Consider the following 20,704-nt stretch of genomic DNA (forward strand, 5'->3'; position numbering starts at 1 on the left):
TTTTTCATTTAAATAAATATTTTTTTTAAAATTTAACTAATATTTAAAAGAATTAGATAAAATTTGAAATCTTGAAATTTATTAAAAATTTGAAATCTTTTAAATTTTAAATTATTTAATATATAAATTTAAAAAATTAGTCATATACCCGAAAAAACTTTAGAATTATTTTAATAATAGTATTTCAAATTTTTAACATATATTTTTTACACTAATTACCCTAAACCCCTTACCTCTATCCCCTTAATGCCTTAACCCTTAAACCCCTAAACCCCTAAACCCTAAAACCCTAAACTCCAACCTTTAAACCATAAACCATAATCCCTAATCTCTAAACCCATAATCCATAATCCATAAACCTTAAAATATTAACTCATAAACCATAAACCCCTGAACCTTAAACCCCAACCCTTAAACCCTAAACCCATAATCCATAAACCTTAAAATATTAACTCATAAACTATAAACCCCTAAACCTTAAACCCCAACCCTTAAACCTTAAACCCATAATCCCTAAACCCATAATTCATAAACCTTAAAATATTAACTCATAAATCATAAACCCTAAATCATATACCCTAAACCATAAACCCTAAACTATAATGATAATTAATTCAATATTTTAAAATTAATATTATCTTTTTTACGATTATATAAGAATTTATTTAATATATAAATTGACAAACAATCAGTCATATACCCAAAAAGCTTTAAAATTATTTTAAATAATAGTATTTTAATTTTATCATTTTTAACATATACTTTTATATGTTTTTATTTTCAAATTTTTTCTACGTGTCATTATTTTTCTGAAGAATTTAAATATTCAATTAAAAATAAATTGCATTTTAATGAATATAAATAAACCATTTAAATAATAAATAGACAGATAAAATATTTTTTGCAGCGTTTTTGACAAAGCACAGCTAAAGCTCGATCTATAGCGACGTTTTTCAAAAAGCGCCGCTAATGCCACTAAGGCTCAATAAAAAATGATGGCGTGTTGATGAATTAATTTGCGGCGTTTTTTAAAAAATGCCACTAATGCTCTATCTATAGTAGCATTTATCATAAAGAGCCGCTAAAGCTCGATCTATAGCGACATTTTTCAAAAAGCGCAGCTAATGCCACTATGGCTCAACAAAAAACAACTGCGTGTTGATGAATTATTTTGTGGCATTTTTTAAAAAGCGTCGCTCATGCTCGATCTATAGCGGTCGCTAAAGCTCGATTTATAGCTATGTTTTCCGAAAAGCGCCGCTAATGCCACTAAGGCTCAACAAAAAATGACGGCGTGTTGATGAATTATTTTGCGGCGTTTTTTAAAAAATGCTACTAATGCTCGATCTATAGCGGCATTTTTCAAAAAGCGCCGCTAATTCTCAATCTATAGTGGCGCTTTTCTAAAAACACCGCTAATGTTTGATCTATAGCGGCGTTTTTCAATGCTTGATCTATAGCGGCATTTTTTGTACAAACGCCGCTAAAAATGTTGCGAAAAACCTATTTTGCTGTAGTGCTATATGGTTGTAATTTAAGTATTTAAATATCATTTTATCATATTATTGGTATGTACATAATGACTTAGTTTGGATAATAAAATTGTAGAATTTGAGTTGTAATTCAAGCATTTTAAATGTCTTAAATTAAGTTATTTTCCATGGTTTACTTTAAATGAGATTATGACTTGAATTATACTTAAAATGCATTTAGACATTGGAATTTTATGTTTTGGAACATATGGAAATGATATAGACATGTTTAGGCATGATTTTAAGTGTTTTGGGTTGATTTTCAACTTTAGGGGCCTAGGGTCCAGTACCCTTACCAAAGGTATCGCACTCCAGCTTGGTAGAATGCCAAAATCTATAGTATAAGGATCTAGGTACCTATACCTAGACCTTAGGTATCGATACATAGGCCCCTGGATAGGGACATTACACTGTTTTGATCGTTTAGAGCTTTTTAAGGCTCATACATGACCTCAGGCACCTCCAATCACCCGAAAAATGTTTATAAATGGTTTTAGGTTGATTTTAAAGCCTTATAAATGTTGTGATAATATTTTTATGATTTTATTAAATTTTTTAAAGTTTTAAATCAAGGTAAAATCAATAATTTCTTCAATCTAAACAAGTTTGTTTTAAGCCATAAAACATTGAACATTTATTTTATGTTGTGGACATGTCTAAACTTCTATGAAGTGTTTCAAAATTATTTTAAAAAAGGTATTCAAGCTTCTTGAATGTTAAGATTTTTTTTAAAAAATTATTATAACCCTAAATGATGTTTTAATAAAAAAACATTTTGATTTATGTGTTAATGTGCTTTGATAACACTTCCCACTCGTACAGTATGTCGGGATGAGTGTGGTACAGAACAAGACACTTCTTATAACAAGTGTGATACTCTGGTGCATACGTGGATCCACAAATTTTGAGTAAAAAATTAACTTGAAAATTTGGAGTCAAATTTATTGATAATTTGGAAGGAAAAGTTACATTCTCTGGAAATTTCTTGAATACAAAGAAATTCTCCTTTGATTTTTTTTCTCCTATTTGGCTTTGATCCAAGGGTTGTCTGACTTGATCTTAGATGGATGTGAATTGCTTCAAGTGTCGTGTTGACTTGCTCTTGAAATGGGTTCAAACCTCTTTTCTTTAGCTGATTTGGTTCGAAAGGTTACTTTCTTTAGAAACGGGTTTTGTCTCACTCTCCACGGTTGAACTAGATCAGAATACGACTTGTCTTCAGAATTGATGAGGTGCTTTTTATAATTTCTTCAAGTTTTTTGACTTCTTCTAAGATTTCTACGAAGATCTTTTAGGCTTCTTAAACTTGTGAATGTGTAGAATGTCTTGGGATGACCCCTTTTTATAGTGCCAATTACTTGAATAAAAGAGAGTTATTGTAGAATTTAACTGCTTCATTTAATTGTTCCATAAGAATTTAAACTGCAACAGCTTGAAATAGGGCCTAGTCAGAACAGTGGTTACGACACCACAAATTCGAGGTAGAAATATTTATTTTATGATTATTTTAGAGTCCATGATATGTTTGAGTGATTGTGTGCAAATTTTGTTAAGTAATTTTATCGATAAAGTGCCTAATTTTATTATTGGGATTAATTTGCATTAATTGCAAAATATGAGTTCTAAAATATAAGTACTTGTTTGAAATGGGGGTTTAAACTAGAAGTCCTTAAATGGCAAATAGATCATCATATTTTGGTATGGATATAATTAGACGTGGAAGGTTAAAATTGAAGGTTTAGTAAAAAAGGGGCATTTTGGTCATTTGGGTGTTTTAAGGCATAAAAGACAAAATATAAAACCCAAAAATCTGCTGATTCTCTTTCCCATGCTGTCGAAATTTTCAAGAAGCCATGGTTAGGGTTTCAAGCTTTTCAAAGCTCAATTGTTAGTGCATTTGAGCCCCGTTTTTAATGTTCATCGTATTTTTGAAATTTCGGTAACTCGGTTTAGCTATTTCTACCATTATTTTGAGTTAGAGTTTGATTTTAAAAATTGACCCATGTTGAATAATTGTGTATTTTAATGAATCATGGTAGATTATGCATGTCTATGATTAGAGAAACGAGTTTTATTAGATGATTTTTGATGAAATCGTATAAAAGGGGTTAAATTGTAAAAGTTATAAATTGGTCATAAGTGTGTGAATTAGTGAGAATTTGAAGTTTTCATAGAAGAGAAAAATGTTCAACATGTCATGAAACATAAGAAAATTTAATAAAAATTATTTTACGAGCTTAGGGGTAAAAGTGTAATTTTTGAAAGTTAGGGGCAAAATTGTAAATTTCCAAAATTTGATATGTGAATTGAATTGATTAGTGTGTTGATAAAAAGTGTTAAATGAGTGCTATTTGACATGTTAGATCAAGAAAACATGAAATTTGGACTAAGATCGGGGAAGAACGAAGTTGTGGGCTAAGTCGGGAAAATTAGTCGTTTCAGCATTTGAGGTAAGTTGGTGTGATAATAATAATGTAATAACATTGTAATTTATATTTGAAAGTTAAATTAGTGAATTAATTGAATTGTGTTGAATTAAACGTTTAATATGCCAAGTTTATAAATCGATTTAAAAATATGTCTATGGTACAAGAAAGTGCGTTGAAATATTGTATTTAAATGTGATTTCTATGATTATGCATATTATAAAAAAATTGTGAATTAGTGTTGTTACGAGACAAGTGATTAAGTGAATGTTGAATAAGTGTTAATGAGTTAAACCGAAACAAATCCCGATTGAACCTTAAGAATCTATTAGCTACAATATAGTGGTAGCTTTGGCTACATCTCAGGGGTAGCTTCGGCTACATCTCAGTGGTAGCTTCGGCTACAATACAGTGGTAGCTTTGGCTACAATACAGTGGTAGCTTCGACTATGTTACAGTGATAGCTTTAGCTATATTACAGTGTGGCACTTTGTGCCTTATTCCGTGTTAGCTTCGACTATATTACAGTGTGGCACTTTGTGCCTTATTCCGTGTATCCTTTAGTATTCCTTAGGGTTCAACGGGTATTGAATTGATATAATGAAAAGTGATTAAATGTGAAAAGGTTTTAATCATGTGATAATAATGTGCAAGTGAATATTGTGTTTGAGGCATTTATATGTGTAAGTGTGAATATAAATCTTGTGAATAAGTGCAGGTATATATGTGTAAACTATGAGCAATAAGTTCGTTTTATGATTGTACTTTGGTAAGGTTGATAAGAGGTAAGTGTTACCATTAATGAAACTATAGAGAAAGCATGAAATAGTGAATTTTAAAAGTAAAGCATATTTGGACAGTACCGGTCATGTACATTTGTAAAATCACCAAAAATGGTAGGAATTGAATTAATAATTGAATGAGATATGAAATTAAAGGTCATTGAGTCTATTTTCATAGAAAGAAAATTAAAGGTCATTGAGTCTATTTTCATAGAAAGAAAACGGTGTGAACAAATGGATTATACTTTATGAGATATTTAAATTCTTGTGAGACTGGTTTAGAATGATTACGTGATCCCCTGTTCTGACTTGGAAAAATAATTATAAATTATATAAAAATAATTGTGGTGCATGGTTTATATGCTTAGAATCCTTATTGAGTCTATTTTATATTGGAACAAACAAGAATTATTTGAATTCTGTATAATGAAATATCTTAGTTTTTGTGAAGAGATGTCAGAACCGTCAAATAGTGAAATAGGAGAAAAGTTAATGAATAAACTGTATTAATTGGCTAAGACAAAAATTCTGGAAATTTTATGGAAAAAAGGTATATGAGTCTGATTTTAGGGAAAATTTACAGAACTTAATTTTGAATTTTGTAGCTTATGAAATAATTAAATTAGTGACTGTGACTCGGGAAAACAGTTTAAACTGAATTTGAGTAAAAAAGGTGAAATCATGTTAATATTGATTCTATTTTCTTGAGCATACTTATTGAGGAATGGGTTAATATTGTTAATTAAATTGCTTATTATTATATGCCAACTTACTAGGTTATAAGACTTACACTACTTTCCCATTTCTCTTAGTGTTTTTTAGGATTGGCTTGGGGTTGGAGATCGTTGGAGGTATATCACACTATCAATTTGTCAGGTTGGAATAATGGAAATTTTTATTTATCTATAAGTGAGTGGCATGTATAGAGATTTAGTTTTTGGTATTATGTAATGTTATGATTGTAACACCCCGAACCCGAGACCGACACCGGAGTCGGACAGGAGATGTTAACAAACTTTGAAAATTTTTCCAGACACTGCCCAGTCTGAGTACTAGTCGCTTCAAAAATCATATCTTGAGTTTCACAACTCGAAATCAGTTTTGTGATTTTTCCCTGGAACTAGACTCATGTCCCCACCTATGTATTTTTTTCTAGAATTTTTGGTTGGGCCAATTAGTACAGTTTATTAGTCAAAGTCTCCCATGTTACAGGGGTCGACTACACTGACCTTTTCCCATTACGACTGGGATATCTCTCTGCACAGAGCTTCAATACTGATGCCGTTTGTTTCTATGGAAACTAGACTCAGAGAGGAATCCATACATATATGGTATGACCCCTAATTATCTCTGGTAAATTTATAGTGAATTTCCAAAGGCGGAACAGGGAATCCAGAAACTGTTCTGGCCCTGTTCCACAAGAACCCGAATATCTCTTACTGTACTGTTCCTATGATTGTTTCGTTACTTCCATAAGAAAGTAGATTCATCAAGGTTCGATTACATAATTTATTCACTATTTAATTCCAATCATACTATTTTTAGTGATTTTCCAAATCTACATCACTGCTGCTGCCAACATCTGCCTTTAAGGTAGACTTTACCTATTTAATAGTTTCCATGGTTCAACTAGCCCCTTTAGCATGAATAGCGCAAATTATGATAGTGATTAACCATTCCATACCAAATGATTATAACATTATGCTCAAACATATGTAAGCCATTTTCGCATGGCTATATACATTAACCAAAATATTCTTCCGCCACTAGTCTATTTTATACGTGCCATAAGACAATCCAAAACATTGCAGTACCAAACCGTGGATAGTGATAGTGTGACTAGTTGCTGACGATCCCCGAGCCTGTAGCTTCGCAATGAGATCTATAAAACAGAGGAGACAGAGTAAACGGAGTAAGCATTACAATGCTTAGTAAGTTTTAAGCAGTGGCAATAGATAACAATCAAATTATAACATAGTTGTTCGTATTTTTATTTCACTCTTCCTTCGGGCATACCATCCCTTTTCCGAATACGCACGTCTCATCATATACAATAGGCAGATAAACTTTCACGTAAAAGTGAGCTCATGTGACATAGATATATCGTATGATTTCCCATCACCTCTCACACTGATCCGATATCACATAATCATAAGAGTAGTCTCATAGATTGCTCTCACATGCATCACATAACTACCTTATGATTTAGTGCAATCAAGCTCACATATAGACTTGGAGTACATACCTGTTTAACCTTTCGCATTGAATATATTTATAAGCAACTCTTATTACGAAGTCTTACCCGGACATAATCTCCACACGAAGTTATCGAGTCTTACCCGGACAAAATTCCCACACGCAGTCATCGGGTCTTTAGAGTCCGGATATAGTACGAGCACGAAGCTTACGGACATTAATCAGTGATAATATTCTCGCATAAAGCCTGCGGGGTTTTAACCCGGATATAGTACTGACACAAATGCCCTTCGGGACTTATCACATTTATACACTTTCACATTCGTCACATCGGCCATTAGGCCTTATCTCACATACACATGCTCACATTCATCACATTGGCCACTCGGCCTTATCACACATACACCTGTTCACTTTCATCACATTGGCCATTCGGCCTTATCACACATACACATGTTCACATTCATCACATTGGCCATTCGGCCTTATCTCATATATGCATGTTCACATTCATCACATTGGCCATTCGGCCCTATTCACACATATACACTTTCACATTTATTCAATTAGACTTCACATACCACATATACTATCATGTACAGACTTGGGCTTGACCGAATCTACATCCATCACTTTCCAATGAATAATTCAATTTTACGCCATACTATCATTTCATATTCGAATTATCATAAGCTTACAATATCACGATTTAGAATTCAAGTATGGGTTTAATCAATAGCTTATGAGTAACTAAAACAAGTTTTATCCATGTTTACAACAACATCACATATTCACTACGAGCTGTTTTCCTGAGCAATGGTCACTAAATTGTTTATAAATGGAGCTACAAAACTCCAAATCACTTGCCGTTAATTTTTCCTGAATATAGACTCGTATATCTTCCATCCATGAAATTTCCAGAATTTTAGGTTGGGCCAATCAACACCAGATTTTTCTTAAGTTTTTCCCTGTTTCACTGTTTGACTAATCTGACCACTCTTCACTACGAATCAAATTTCTCATTATCAGAAATTCCTTTGTTTACACGGTTTCTTTTATAAGAAACTAGACTCATTAAGCTTTAATTTCATGTCTCATTCAGCCTCTAATTCAAATCCATGAATTTATGGTGATTTTCTGAATTCATGTTACTGCTGCTGTCCTGAGCAGGTTTATCACAATTTTACTCTTCTGACATATCCTTTCAGCACTTCATAATATCATATCCATTTGGCAACATATCATATCAATAACTTACCTATACTTCATAATAACCATTAGGCTATATGCATAAAGATTTACAATAGAGTTATGATTCTTTTAATATGTGCTTAACATATCATACTCAATCACATTATAGGCATTAATACTTAAAACTTACCTCGATTGCTAATGTACGTCAATTCCGACTATTCGACCAATTTCCCTTTTTCCACGATCCGACTTTGTTTCCTTGAGTTCTTGAGCTTAATTCCCAACACCAAATGACCGAGTGCCTTTGGTGTTCTTTCCTTTATACCCTAGCCGAATGCTCCAATCATCCATCAAAATTACAAATTTTAGCATGGGCTAAGTAAGAGTCATGATTATTTACCTAAAACAAGATCAAATTTCACAATTTGACATAATATACTAACCTTTTTAATGACTCAAGTGACCAAAAATTCTTCCCCTCCTTTGTTTCTTCTATTCGGCCATGTTGAACAACAAAGAAAGGATTTTGTTTTTCCTCCCCTTTCACAAGTCACGGCAATGGGGAGTAAGGGGGAGACAACTTTGGTTTCTCCTCCCACTCACCTCATGTTTTATCATTCTTAATTCATTCTTTTATTTTCTAAACTCATAGTGCTAATAAAAGAATTCATATTATCCTCAATGACCCATCCATGGCCGGCCACTACTCATTCATAAGGGATATTTGACATGCAAACCCTTTATTCATATGACATGCACTAATTGAGCCTTATAGATTAACTATCACATTTTAAAAGTGTCACACATAAGTCCCATCGACTAAATTCACATGCAATTTACTAAATCAAAGCTTAAAACTTTCACACATTCATATTCACATATAATAGTCATAAAATATGACGGCTAATTATTTTTATGACTTGATTTTGTGGTCCCGAAACCACTTTTCGACTAGGGTCAAATTAGGGGTGTCACAACTCTCCCCCCCTTAAGAAATTTTCGTCCCCGAAAATTTCTACCGATGCATAGTTTAGGATAACGTCTTCTTCTTGAATTATATCCACAAAGACATTAGCTCATTGATAGCAATTGTAATTCATTATTGATTTCACATCGGTCTATAAAGTCACTTTCTTATCTTAAAACAAATACATAAACATTTCTACAAGTATGCACAAATATCTCATTTTCTTGATTTCATAAGCAATAATCACTTAATTTAATTCATATATGCATTTCAAACACACATTAAGCACATATTAACATGTATAATTCACATCATCAACCCACATATTTGTAACCCACAATTTCATCCATGTATAAGCTGTAACCCAACCGAAAGTACACATATACTCAATATTCGACTTAACTCATTTCCAAAAGAAAAGTCAACTTCCACGTACCTGAACATTTAGTTCATTTAGCACATTCAATCATAGTTAACGTTACCCGTATACAGTCAAATAGGCATAAAGCCTAATAAAATACACTGGCATGTGATTTATTCTAGCGTATAACTCGTGTATCCAAAATTATCAACATTCATCAAAAATTCTTTCAAACTTTCGAATGTCGAAACTTAACCAAAATAATTTCTTGAACAAGATTAACAAAATAGTGTCCATTCAGCAATAGCACATATAGCTCTTACAATGCCATATCCTAGATATGGTCTTACATATTCTCACATATCGAGCCGATGCCATGTCCCAGACATGGTCTTACACACTATCTAAAATCAATGCCTTCGTCCCAAACGAGGTCTTACTTGAATTCCACTTCACACACTTAGTGCCCACTGACCGATCTCGCACTCATAGTGCTCGGTTAAAGAAATTCGCACACACACAGTGCCTCTAATTATTCACATACATAGCGCTCTTATTCATTCGTTAATACACATTGATATGACTTAACCAAGTCTATAAACATCATGTATGTACACTTTTAAACATATCGTCTCGTTTAAATTTGAATTTGTATAGTAGTGAGCACTTAAACTTTGCTCAAATTACCGGCACGAAGGCCCGAATACACGTCACCAGCATGATTGCTCTTCGGGATTTAGCACGGATATATCACTAGCACGAATGCTCTTCGGAACTTAGCCCGGATACATCACTAGCACGAATGCTCTTCGGGACTTAGCCCGGATACATCACTAGCACGAATGCTCTTCGGGACTTAGCCCGGATACATCACTAGCACGAATGCTCTTCGGGACTTAGCCCGGATACATCACTAGCACGAATGCTCTTCGGAACTTAGCCCGGATACATCACTAGCACGAATGCTCTTCGGGACTTAGCCCGGATACATCACTAGCACGAATGCTCTTCGGGACTTAGCCCGGATATATCACTAGCACGAATGCTCTTCGGGGCTTAGCCCGGATATATCAACTTGCACAAATGCCTTCGGATCTTAGTCCGGATATGGTCACTTAGCACAAAGCCTTCGGGACTTAGCCCGGACATCATTCGAATAACCATGCACATTTAACAATAAATCATGACACATTAGTATTTCATTTACATTACTTGAATACAAACACAACATGCTTATCGACCATTTAACTTCCAGTTCTATAGCCACATACAAAAATCACATTTATAGTCATAACACTCCTTCAAAATTGCATCACTTATAACCTTATAATCCAATCCAAATCGAAATTCAAATACGAGTACATGATACGTACCTGATCAACTTAATAATTAGGCATATCTAAATGAAGTTATATCGCAAATTCTCATAGTCAGAAGCTTGCTACAGCTCGATCGGGATCAAGATTCATTACAATACAGCAAACACATTTTTAATAGCCAAAAATCATCACACTATCATTTTATCACTTTATGGCATGTATAAATAGACTCACGCGTGCTACGTTAGTCCTAGAATCGACTAAACCGTAGCTCTGATACCAATAAAATGTAACACCCCGAACCCGAGACCGACACCGGAGTCGGACACGAGATGTTAACAAACTTTGAAAATTTTTCCAGACACTGCCCAGTCTGAGTACTAGTCGCTTCAAAATCATATCTTGAGTTTCACAACTCGAAAATCAGTTTTGTGATTTTTCCCTAGAACTAGACTCATGTCCCCACCTATGTATTTTTTTCTAGAATTTTTGGTTGGGCCAATTAGTACAGTTTATTAGTCAAAGTCTCCCATGTTACAGGGGTCGACTACACTGACCTTTTCCCATTACGACTGGGATATCTCTCTGCACAGAGCTTCAATACTGATGCCGTTTGTTTCTATGGAAACTAGACTCAGAGAGGAATCCATACATATATGGTATGACCCCTAATTATCTCTGGTAAATTTATAGTGAATTTCCAAAGGCGGAACAGGGAATCCAGAAACTGTTCTGGCCCTGTTCCACAAGAACCCGAATATCTCTTACTGTACTGTTCCTATGATTGTTTCGTTACTTCCATAAGAAAGTAGATTCATCAAGGTTCGATTACATAATTTATTCACTATTTAATTCCAATCATACTATTTTTAGTGATTTTCCAAATCTACATCACTGCTGCTGCCAACATCTGCCTTTAAGGTAGACTTTACCTATTTAATAGTTTCCATGGTTCAACTAGCCCCTTTAGCATGAATAGCGCAAATTATGATAGTGATTAACCATTCCATACCAAATGATTATAACATTATGCTCAAACATATGTAAGCCATTTTCGCATGGCTATATACATTAACCAAAATATTCTTCCGCCACTAGTCTATTTTATACGTGCCATAAGACAATCCAAAACATTGCAGTACCAAACCGTGGATAGTGATAGTGTGACTAGTTGCTGACGATCCCCGAGCCTGTAGCTTCGCAATGAGATCTATAAAACAGAGGAGACAGAGTAAACGGAGTAAGCATTACAATGCTTAGTAAGTTTTAAGCAGTGGCAATAGATAACAATCAAATTATAACATAGTTGTTCGTATTTTTATTTCACTCTTCCTTCGGGCATACCATCCCTTTTCCGAATACGCACGTCTCATCATATACAATAGGCAGATAAACTTTCACGTAAAAGTGAGCTCATGTGACATAGATATATCGTATGATTTCCCATCACCTCTCACACTGATCCGATATCACATAATCATAAGAGTAGTCTCATAGATTGCTCTCACATGCATCACATAACTACCTTATGATTTAGTGCAATCAAGCTCACATATAGACTTGGAGTACATACCTGTTTAACCTTTCGCATTGAATATATTTATAAGCAACTCTTATTACGAAGTCTTACCCGGACATAATCTCCACACGAAGTTATCGAGTCTTACCCGGACAAAATTCCCACACGCAGTCATCGGGTCTTTAGAGTCCGGATATAGTACGAGCACGAAGCTTACGGACATTAATCAGTGATAATATTCTCGCATAAAGCCTGCGGGGTTTTAACCCGGATATAGTACTGACACAAATGCCCTTCGGGACTTATCACATTTATACACTTTCACATTCGTCACATCGGCCATTAGGCCTTATCTCACATACACATGCTCACATTCATCACATTGGCCACTCGGCCTTATCACACATACACCTGTTCACTTTCATCACATTGGCCATTCGGCCTTATCACACATACACATGTTCACATTCATCACATTGGCCATTCGGCCTTATCTCATATATGCATGTTCACATTCATCACATTGGCCATTCGGCCCTATTCACACATATACACTTTCACATTTATTCAATTAGACTTCACATACCACATATACTATCATGTACAGACTTGGGCTTGACCGAATCTACATCCATCACTTTCCAATGAATAATTCAATTTTACGCCATACTATCATTTCATATTCGAATTATCATAAGCTTACAATATCACGATTTAGAATTCAAGTATGGGTTTAATCAATAGCTTATGAGTAACTAAAACAAGTTTTATCCATGTTTACAACAACATCACATATTCACTACGAGCTGTTTTCCTGAGCAATGGTCACTAAATTGTTTATAAATGGAGCTACAAAACTCCAAATCACTTGCCGTTAATTTTTCCTGAATATAGACTCGTATATCTTCCATCCATGAAATTTCCAGAATTTTAGGTTGGGCCAATCAACACCAGATTTTTCTTAAGTTTTTCCCTGTTTCACTGTTTGCTAATCTGACCACTCTTCACTACGAATCAAATTTCTCATTATCAGAAATTCCTTTGTTTACACGGTTTCTTTTATAAGAAACTAGACTCATTAAGCTTTAATTTCATGTCTCATTCAGCCTCTAATTCAAATCCATGAATTTATGGTGATTTTCTGAATTCATGTTACTGCTGCTGTCCTGAGCAGGTTTATCACAATTTTACTCTTCTGACATATCCTTTCAGCACTTCATAATATCATATCCATTTGGCAACATATCATATCAATAACTTACCTATACTTCATAATAACCATTAGGCTATATGCATAAAGATTTACAATAGAGTTATGATTCTTTTAATATGTGCTTAACATATCATACTCAATCACATTATAGGCATTAATACTTAAAACTTACCTCGATTGCTAATGTACGTCAATTCCGACTATTCGACCAATTTCCCTTTTTCCACGATCCGACTTTGTTTCCTTGAGTTCTTGAGCTTAATTCCCAACACCAAATGACCGAGTGCCTTTGGTGTTCTTTCCTTTATACCCTAGCCGAATGCTCCAATCATCCATCAAAATTACAAATTTTAGCATGGGCTAAGTAAGAGTCATGATTATTTACCTAAAACAAGATCAAATTTCACAATTTGACATAATATACTAACCTTTTTAATGACTCAAGTGACCAAAAATTCTTCCCCTCCTTTGTTTCTTCTATTCGGCCATGTTGAACAACAAAGAAAGGATTTTGTTTTTCCTCCCCTTTCACAAGTCACGGAAATGGGGAGTAAGGGGGAGACAACTTTGGTTTCTCCTCCCACTCACCTCATGTTTTATTATTCTTAATTCATTCTTTTATTTTCTAAACTCATAGTGCTAATAAAAGAATTCATATTATCCTCAATGACCCATCCATGGCCGGCCACTACTCATTCATAAGGGATATTTGACATGCAAACCCTTTATTCATATGACATGCACTAATTGAGCCTTATAGATTAACTATCACATTTTAAAAGTGTCACACATAAGTCCCATCGACTAAATTCACATGCAATTTACTAAATCAAAGCTTAAAACTTTCACACATTCATATTCACATATAATAGTCATAAAATATGACGGCTAATTATTTTTATGACTTGATTTTGTGGTCCCGAAACCACTTTTCGACTAGGGTCAAATTAGGGGTGTCACAATGATTTAGCCAAATGTATAGGCTTATACTGTCCCATTGTATAAAGCCGTGATGTATGGCTCATAATGGCTATAAGTAAGTAAACCTATTTTATGTATACATGAGTAATGTCTTGATGTGGTTAAGATAAATATAACTAAGAGTATGACAAAGGTCGATATATCATATATTAGTATAAAGAGTTAAGAACATAAAAAGGGCTTGGAAAATAGCCTAATGTGTGCCACACGGGCTAGAGGCATGGTCGTGTCTCTCAGCCGAGGGTTAGGACACGGTCACCGGACGGGCGTGTGGTTTGGCCGTGGTGCATAAAAAGAATGCTCGATGTTTTTATCACTGGCGTGTGTGACCACACGGCCTGCCCACACGGGCGTGGCCCATGTCACACGGGTGTACAACCCCTGTTTTAGTGAAAAATGTATAAGTGTTCGAAAAGTTCTGGTTTGGTTCCGAAACAACTTCAATGATTGTTTTGGGTCTCATAAAGCCCATAATAGGGACATAGAGGGTACTCATGAAAGGTTTTAATATATAATTGAAATGTATGTATCAAAAAAGTGTATAAGAGTGTAGTAATGCCTCATTCCCTGATCTGGTGGCGGTTAGAGGTAAGGGTTGTTACATAAACTCTTTATTTATTATTTATCTCTCATTAATTTAATTAGTTAGAGATAAAATAATCATTTAATTATTTTATTTTTAATTAGCGGTAATAAAAATTTTTAATATTTATCTTTTAATTAATTTAAATTATCTAGTGAAAAATAATTATGGCATAGATATGAAATCATCATTTTCACCCATGGTAAATTTAGCGTGATCCACAATATTTTCAGCTTGACACGTATCACTTTATAATTGGTCCATAAATTTTCTTTGTCTACAAATATTCCCTCAAGACTTGAACTCAAACAGAAACACAAACTTTAGAGTGTAGCAAGTTAACTAATCTTGAAATTTAAATTATATCGACCCTAAGACAACTATATATCACTTTGAGAAGATTTACCCTTACATGATTAAAAAATATATTTAATTTTGATTCAACATTTTTTCATTTATAAAATAAAAATAAATAAATAAACAAATAAATTTCAAAGTGTGCACTCCAAGGTACATGTTGGATCTACAAAATTGAAAACATAATCCCACCAAATTCAACCTTTTCTTATCCACATGGCAAATGAAAAAGAAAATCCACTTCCATCGTCATTGATTTTCCTTGCAGTTTTATCTATATATGACTTCTTGATTTTTGGAGACATCATCAAATGTTAGGAGTGGATAGGAGATGTGATATATAATTCCATTGAAACTTTGGAGATGACAGAGGTATATGATGTGCGAGTTAAGATCAATTCCAATTTTTCAACATCGTTGTGGCAAAGTAGAGATATATTAAAAAAAATTTCAACATAAACATGGCAAGGAAAAGATCAAATCCAATTTTTTAACACCAACATGGAAAGATGAAGATTGATTTCGATATTTTTAATATCAACGTGGCAAGACAAAGATCGATTTCAATTTTTTTTACCACCAATATTGTGAGGCGGACGACATTCGTGATAACCAAGGTGGATCCATCCTAAATAACGAGCAAAATTTCTGCAATTTCAATATGGCAAAAGGAGGACCCGTTCTGAACTTTGTAACATCAACATGGTGGGAATAACTTTTGCAACTTCAACAAGGTGAGAGACCTTAATATGGCGAGGGGAGGATCTATTCCAAACTTTTCCAATATCAACATGGTGTGAAAATGTAACAGCCTGTTTTCAGTGAAATCAAAACAGTGGTTTTGGGACCACAAATCTGAGCCAGAAAGAAAATTTATATTAATTTATTGCATAATCTGCATTATGATAGGGAAGATGTATGAAAATTTTGTTAAGAAAATTTTATCGATTTTATGTTTAATTATGGAAAGGACCAAATTGCATAAAATGAAAAAAGTAGAGTTTTAGTAGATTTAAGTATCAAATAGCTATGGAATTCAAAACTTGAGGTCCTTATATGGCAATTAGATCATTAAGAGAAGTTAGTAGATATTTTTGATGATTCATCCACGGAAAATTAGAAAATGAAAATGACAAAATTGGAAATTAAAATAAATAAAAGATGATAAATAAAACAAATATCTAATATCATCATTTTATATTATCATCTTCCCCAAATTTTCTGTGGAAACCCTAGGAAAGAGAAAGAATATCAAGCAAGCCTAATTAGGTAAGTAATCATGTCTCGTTTTTAGTAATTTTTATTTTTCTGAGATTGGAATAACCTAATCTAGCTATTTTGAGGATCAATTTGTAAATTTATCAAAGTATTAAAAATTTTCCATGGATGAATATGCTGAAATTTTGAAATTTATGGTAGAAATTGAAAGGTTGTTAATAGATAAACAACATTTGTAAAGTGAATTTTCATGAAATTGTGATTTAGGGGCTAAATTGTAAAGATATAAATTCATGGAAAATTTCTAGTTTTTATGAAATATATGTGCTGTAAATGTTATATGTAAAAATTGGTTAGGCTTGGAATAAGAATTAAATTGCACGAATTTCATTTTCCGAGCCTAGAGACGAAATCGACATTTATGGAAAGTATAGGGGCAAAATGATAATTTTGCCTAGGGTGTGAATTGAATTATATTGAGTATGAAATGGATGAAATTGATGTTAAATTCATTTATATAGATCCGGAAAGACCTAGTACTGAGCTGGATCGGGGAAAACAAAAAGTGTCAGATTAGTAGATCCTTATATACGAACACTTATCGAGGTAAGTTCGTATAACTAGTTATGTATTTTAATATGTTTGGAATTGAATGTTGAATATGTATGAATTATATAAATGTTTAATGTATAAAATTAATTACATGCTTGATATTGCTAGATAAGTATAAGTCCCATTTGAATAGATGGAATTCGATGGATACAGGATTTCCTGATTGGTTGTGGTATTGTATATGTTGCAGACACACCATAACTTGAAAGAGCATCCTGTTATAAGCCCTTTTGAGCTTCCTGTTTAATGGTTCTTGTGAGCATACTGATTGGTGGTGAACCTGCATGTGTTGCGGACTATCGCAGCTCTTTGTGAGCATTCTGATATATGACCGATTGTGATCCTGCATATATTGCGGATACAAACTCAGCTCTTTATGAACGTCCTGATATAGGCTCTTCTTGAGCTTCCTGATATGGCTCGCTTGAATATTCTATTATATGGTTATCCAGAGCTCCCTGATAATAGCTCTTCGGAGTTACCTATTAAGCTCAATGAGTTTCTTATTTTAAACTCTTAAGAGTTTCCTGTTATAGCTCGGATAAGCTTCCTGTTATATGGCTCACATGAGTATCCTGTTATATGCAGAGGCGTAGCCAGGGGGGCTGGCATGGGCCCCGGCCCCCCTAAAATGGAAAATTTCATTTTATGCCCTTGAAATTTTTTAAAAATTTTAAATTAGTAAAGGTAAAATTACACTTTGGCCCTCCTAAAATTATAAAAATTTAATTTAATCCTTTACAAATTATAGAAATATAAACTATAAAAAATTAAAATTTCATCCGGCCCCCCCTAAAAAATTTTCTGGCTTCGCCCCTGGTTATATGGCTCGAGAGAGTGCTTATTGGTTATGTGCCCTATTTGGGTACCCTTGAATATGAGTTGACGGTTTATAGTGTTGTACACTTCAAGTGTATTACATATGTATCCATCAATATTTCAAATATATTCAACGGGCAAAGTTCTGTCATGGCTAATTTGTAACACCCTGAATTTGGGCCTAGAAGTTTTGGGCCTTGAGCATGGAAGCGGTTGAAGGTAGCTTATAATATTTTGTTGTGCATGTAAATTTCGTTAATGAAGGCTTATTTTAGTGGTTAAGTGTGCTGAGAAGTGTTGGAGAAGTCCTGGGTTCAAACCTGGACTCTAGCAAAAATTTTGGTTTAAGGTGAATCAAACCCTGGGTGTAGTAGGTAGGCCTTAAGAATATTGTTGGAGAAATTGTGCCACAAAAAGCCTTGTGGTCTAGTGGCAAAGTAGCCCCACATAAGAGGCAGGAAGGTGGCGTCATAGAGTTGGCAAGGACGTCCAGGGTTCGAAACTCATGGCAATCAAAGAGCATTTATTTTGCTAACAGGGGGAGGCAAGAGTTGGTGTTGAATTTAAACTCTGATGATGGAGGGATCCCACATTGGGAAGCTAACATAAGAGTGGATGCGAAGCTGGATTTAAATAGAGAGAACCATGAGGAGAGTAAAGGTACCTTTCTTGGCTGATCCCTTTCGCTTTATAGCATGCTCGTTTGGGTTGGGCATCGGCTAAGAGTGCTCGAAGCGTGAATTAACTCCAGTCTCCTATCAGGTGTGTATTTCTCACTACTCTAGCTATAAGATGGCTACTTCGGGCCGCGATGGGCCGAAAGGGGCCATGTGGGCCCAATGGGCCTATGGGCCCAATTGGATAAGTTGTTTGATTGTGTAGTAAATACTGGACTAGGCTAGGTGAATCTCATATCTGTGGCTAGATTTAGGCTAAAAGGGCCACACGAGCGTGTGGGCCCATTTGGGCCGAGAAGGGTTTTAGGCCTATTCATATTGTTATCCCTGTTTAGAATACTTTAGTTTACAAAAATTATTGGGATACCCCAATTGTAAAATTACCAAAGTACCCCCGGTTTATAAAATTACCGAAATACTGTTGATTGTAAAATTATTAAAATACCCTCGACTTGTAAAATTACCAAAGTACCCCCAGTTTATAAAATTACCGAAATACCGTGGATTGTAAAATTACTGAAATACCCTCGATTTGTAAAATTATCGAAATACCCTCAGTTTGCAAAATTACTGAAATACCCTCAATTTGTAAAATTACTAAAATACCCTTGTAGGGTAGAATTACTAAAATACCATTATAGGGTAGAATTACCAAAATACCCTTGTAGGGTAGAATTACTGAAATACCTTTGTAGGTAGAAATACCGAAATACCCCTGTAGGGTAGAATTACTAAAATACCCCTATAGGGTAGAATTATCGAAATACCCTTGTAGGGTAAAAATATCGAAATACCTTTGTAGGGTAGAAATACCAAAATACCCTTGTAGGGTAGAATTACTGAAATACCCCTGTAAGGTAGAATTACAGAAATACCCCTATAGGGTAGAATTACTGAAATACCCCTATAGGGTAGAATTACCGAGATACCCTTGTGGGGTAAAATTACCATTTTACCCCTAGGGTGTTAGATAACTGTTTTGGCCTTGTGGGCAAGTGACTGACTTGGACTATGTGGTTGACGGATTTGATTGTGAATATATGTTGGTGATATGAATGACTTGGCTGTGATTGTTTGATTCAAATATGGGCATGACATTCTGCATACATGACATGTTGCATGGGTTGGGATTTTGTACGGAGGAAGATCTGATCTGTTAGGATCGCATGGTTGCTTGACGACTGTGGATCCACTGAAGGCTTAAGAGCCATATATTCGTACTGATTTGATAAGGTCACACAGGTCGCCCAAGATAACTGTGGACCGACCGATGGCTGAGTGTCGATCATGTTACCGAAGGCTGTGTGCCGTTATTGTGGGCTTCGTGCCAATTATAGACCCGTTATCGATGGCTTTATGCCACGTATTCTGTTAAGTGCCTTTGCCACATTATCTAATTCTGGTGGCTCTGCCATAATATTCTATTACTAGCAGCTTTGCTGCATATTGGTGTGTGGGCTGGGTGGGTTGAGTTATTCCCCACATGGTGTGATAGGCTGGTACGGGTGGTGTGATCGCTGGATTGGGTTGGGATTGCGTTCACATTCTGATTCTGATTCTGTTACCTGATACTGATTCTGATTCTGATTCTGATTCTCATTTTGATTCTAGTTCTGATAATGTTTCTTATTCTGTAATGAGATAAGGCCCATCTGGTACTATCTGTTATAATTGGCTAAGGCCCAATTGATACTGAAACTGTAAGCAGGGCTGGGGCCAGACTTTTAATTCTTTTATATGACTGACTGTTCCTTTTATATAGTAGGGGATTTCACACTGAGTTTTCGTAAACTCATCCCGTTTATTAACCTTTCAGGTAATTTCCAGCCTTAGACGGATCGGAGCTGCGAGGGGCTCAGAGGAAGCCACACACACTGTTTATGTTACATTTTTTATTATTACTTTTAAATGTTTTTATGTGGGTTGTAGTAAAGCTATTGTAATTTTC

This window comes from Gossypium hirsutum, chromosome A09 (genome assembly GCF_007990345.1).
Source record: "Gossypium hirsutum isolate 1008001.06 chromosome A09, Gossypium_hirsutum_v2.1, whole genome shotgun sequence".
NCBI lineage: Eukaryota > Viridiplantae > Streptophyta > Magnoliopsida > Malvales > Malvaceae > Gossypium > Gossypium hirsutum.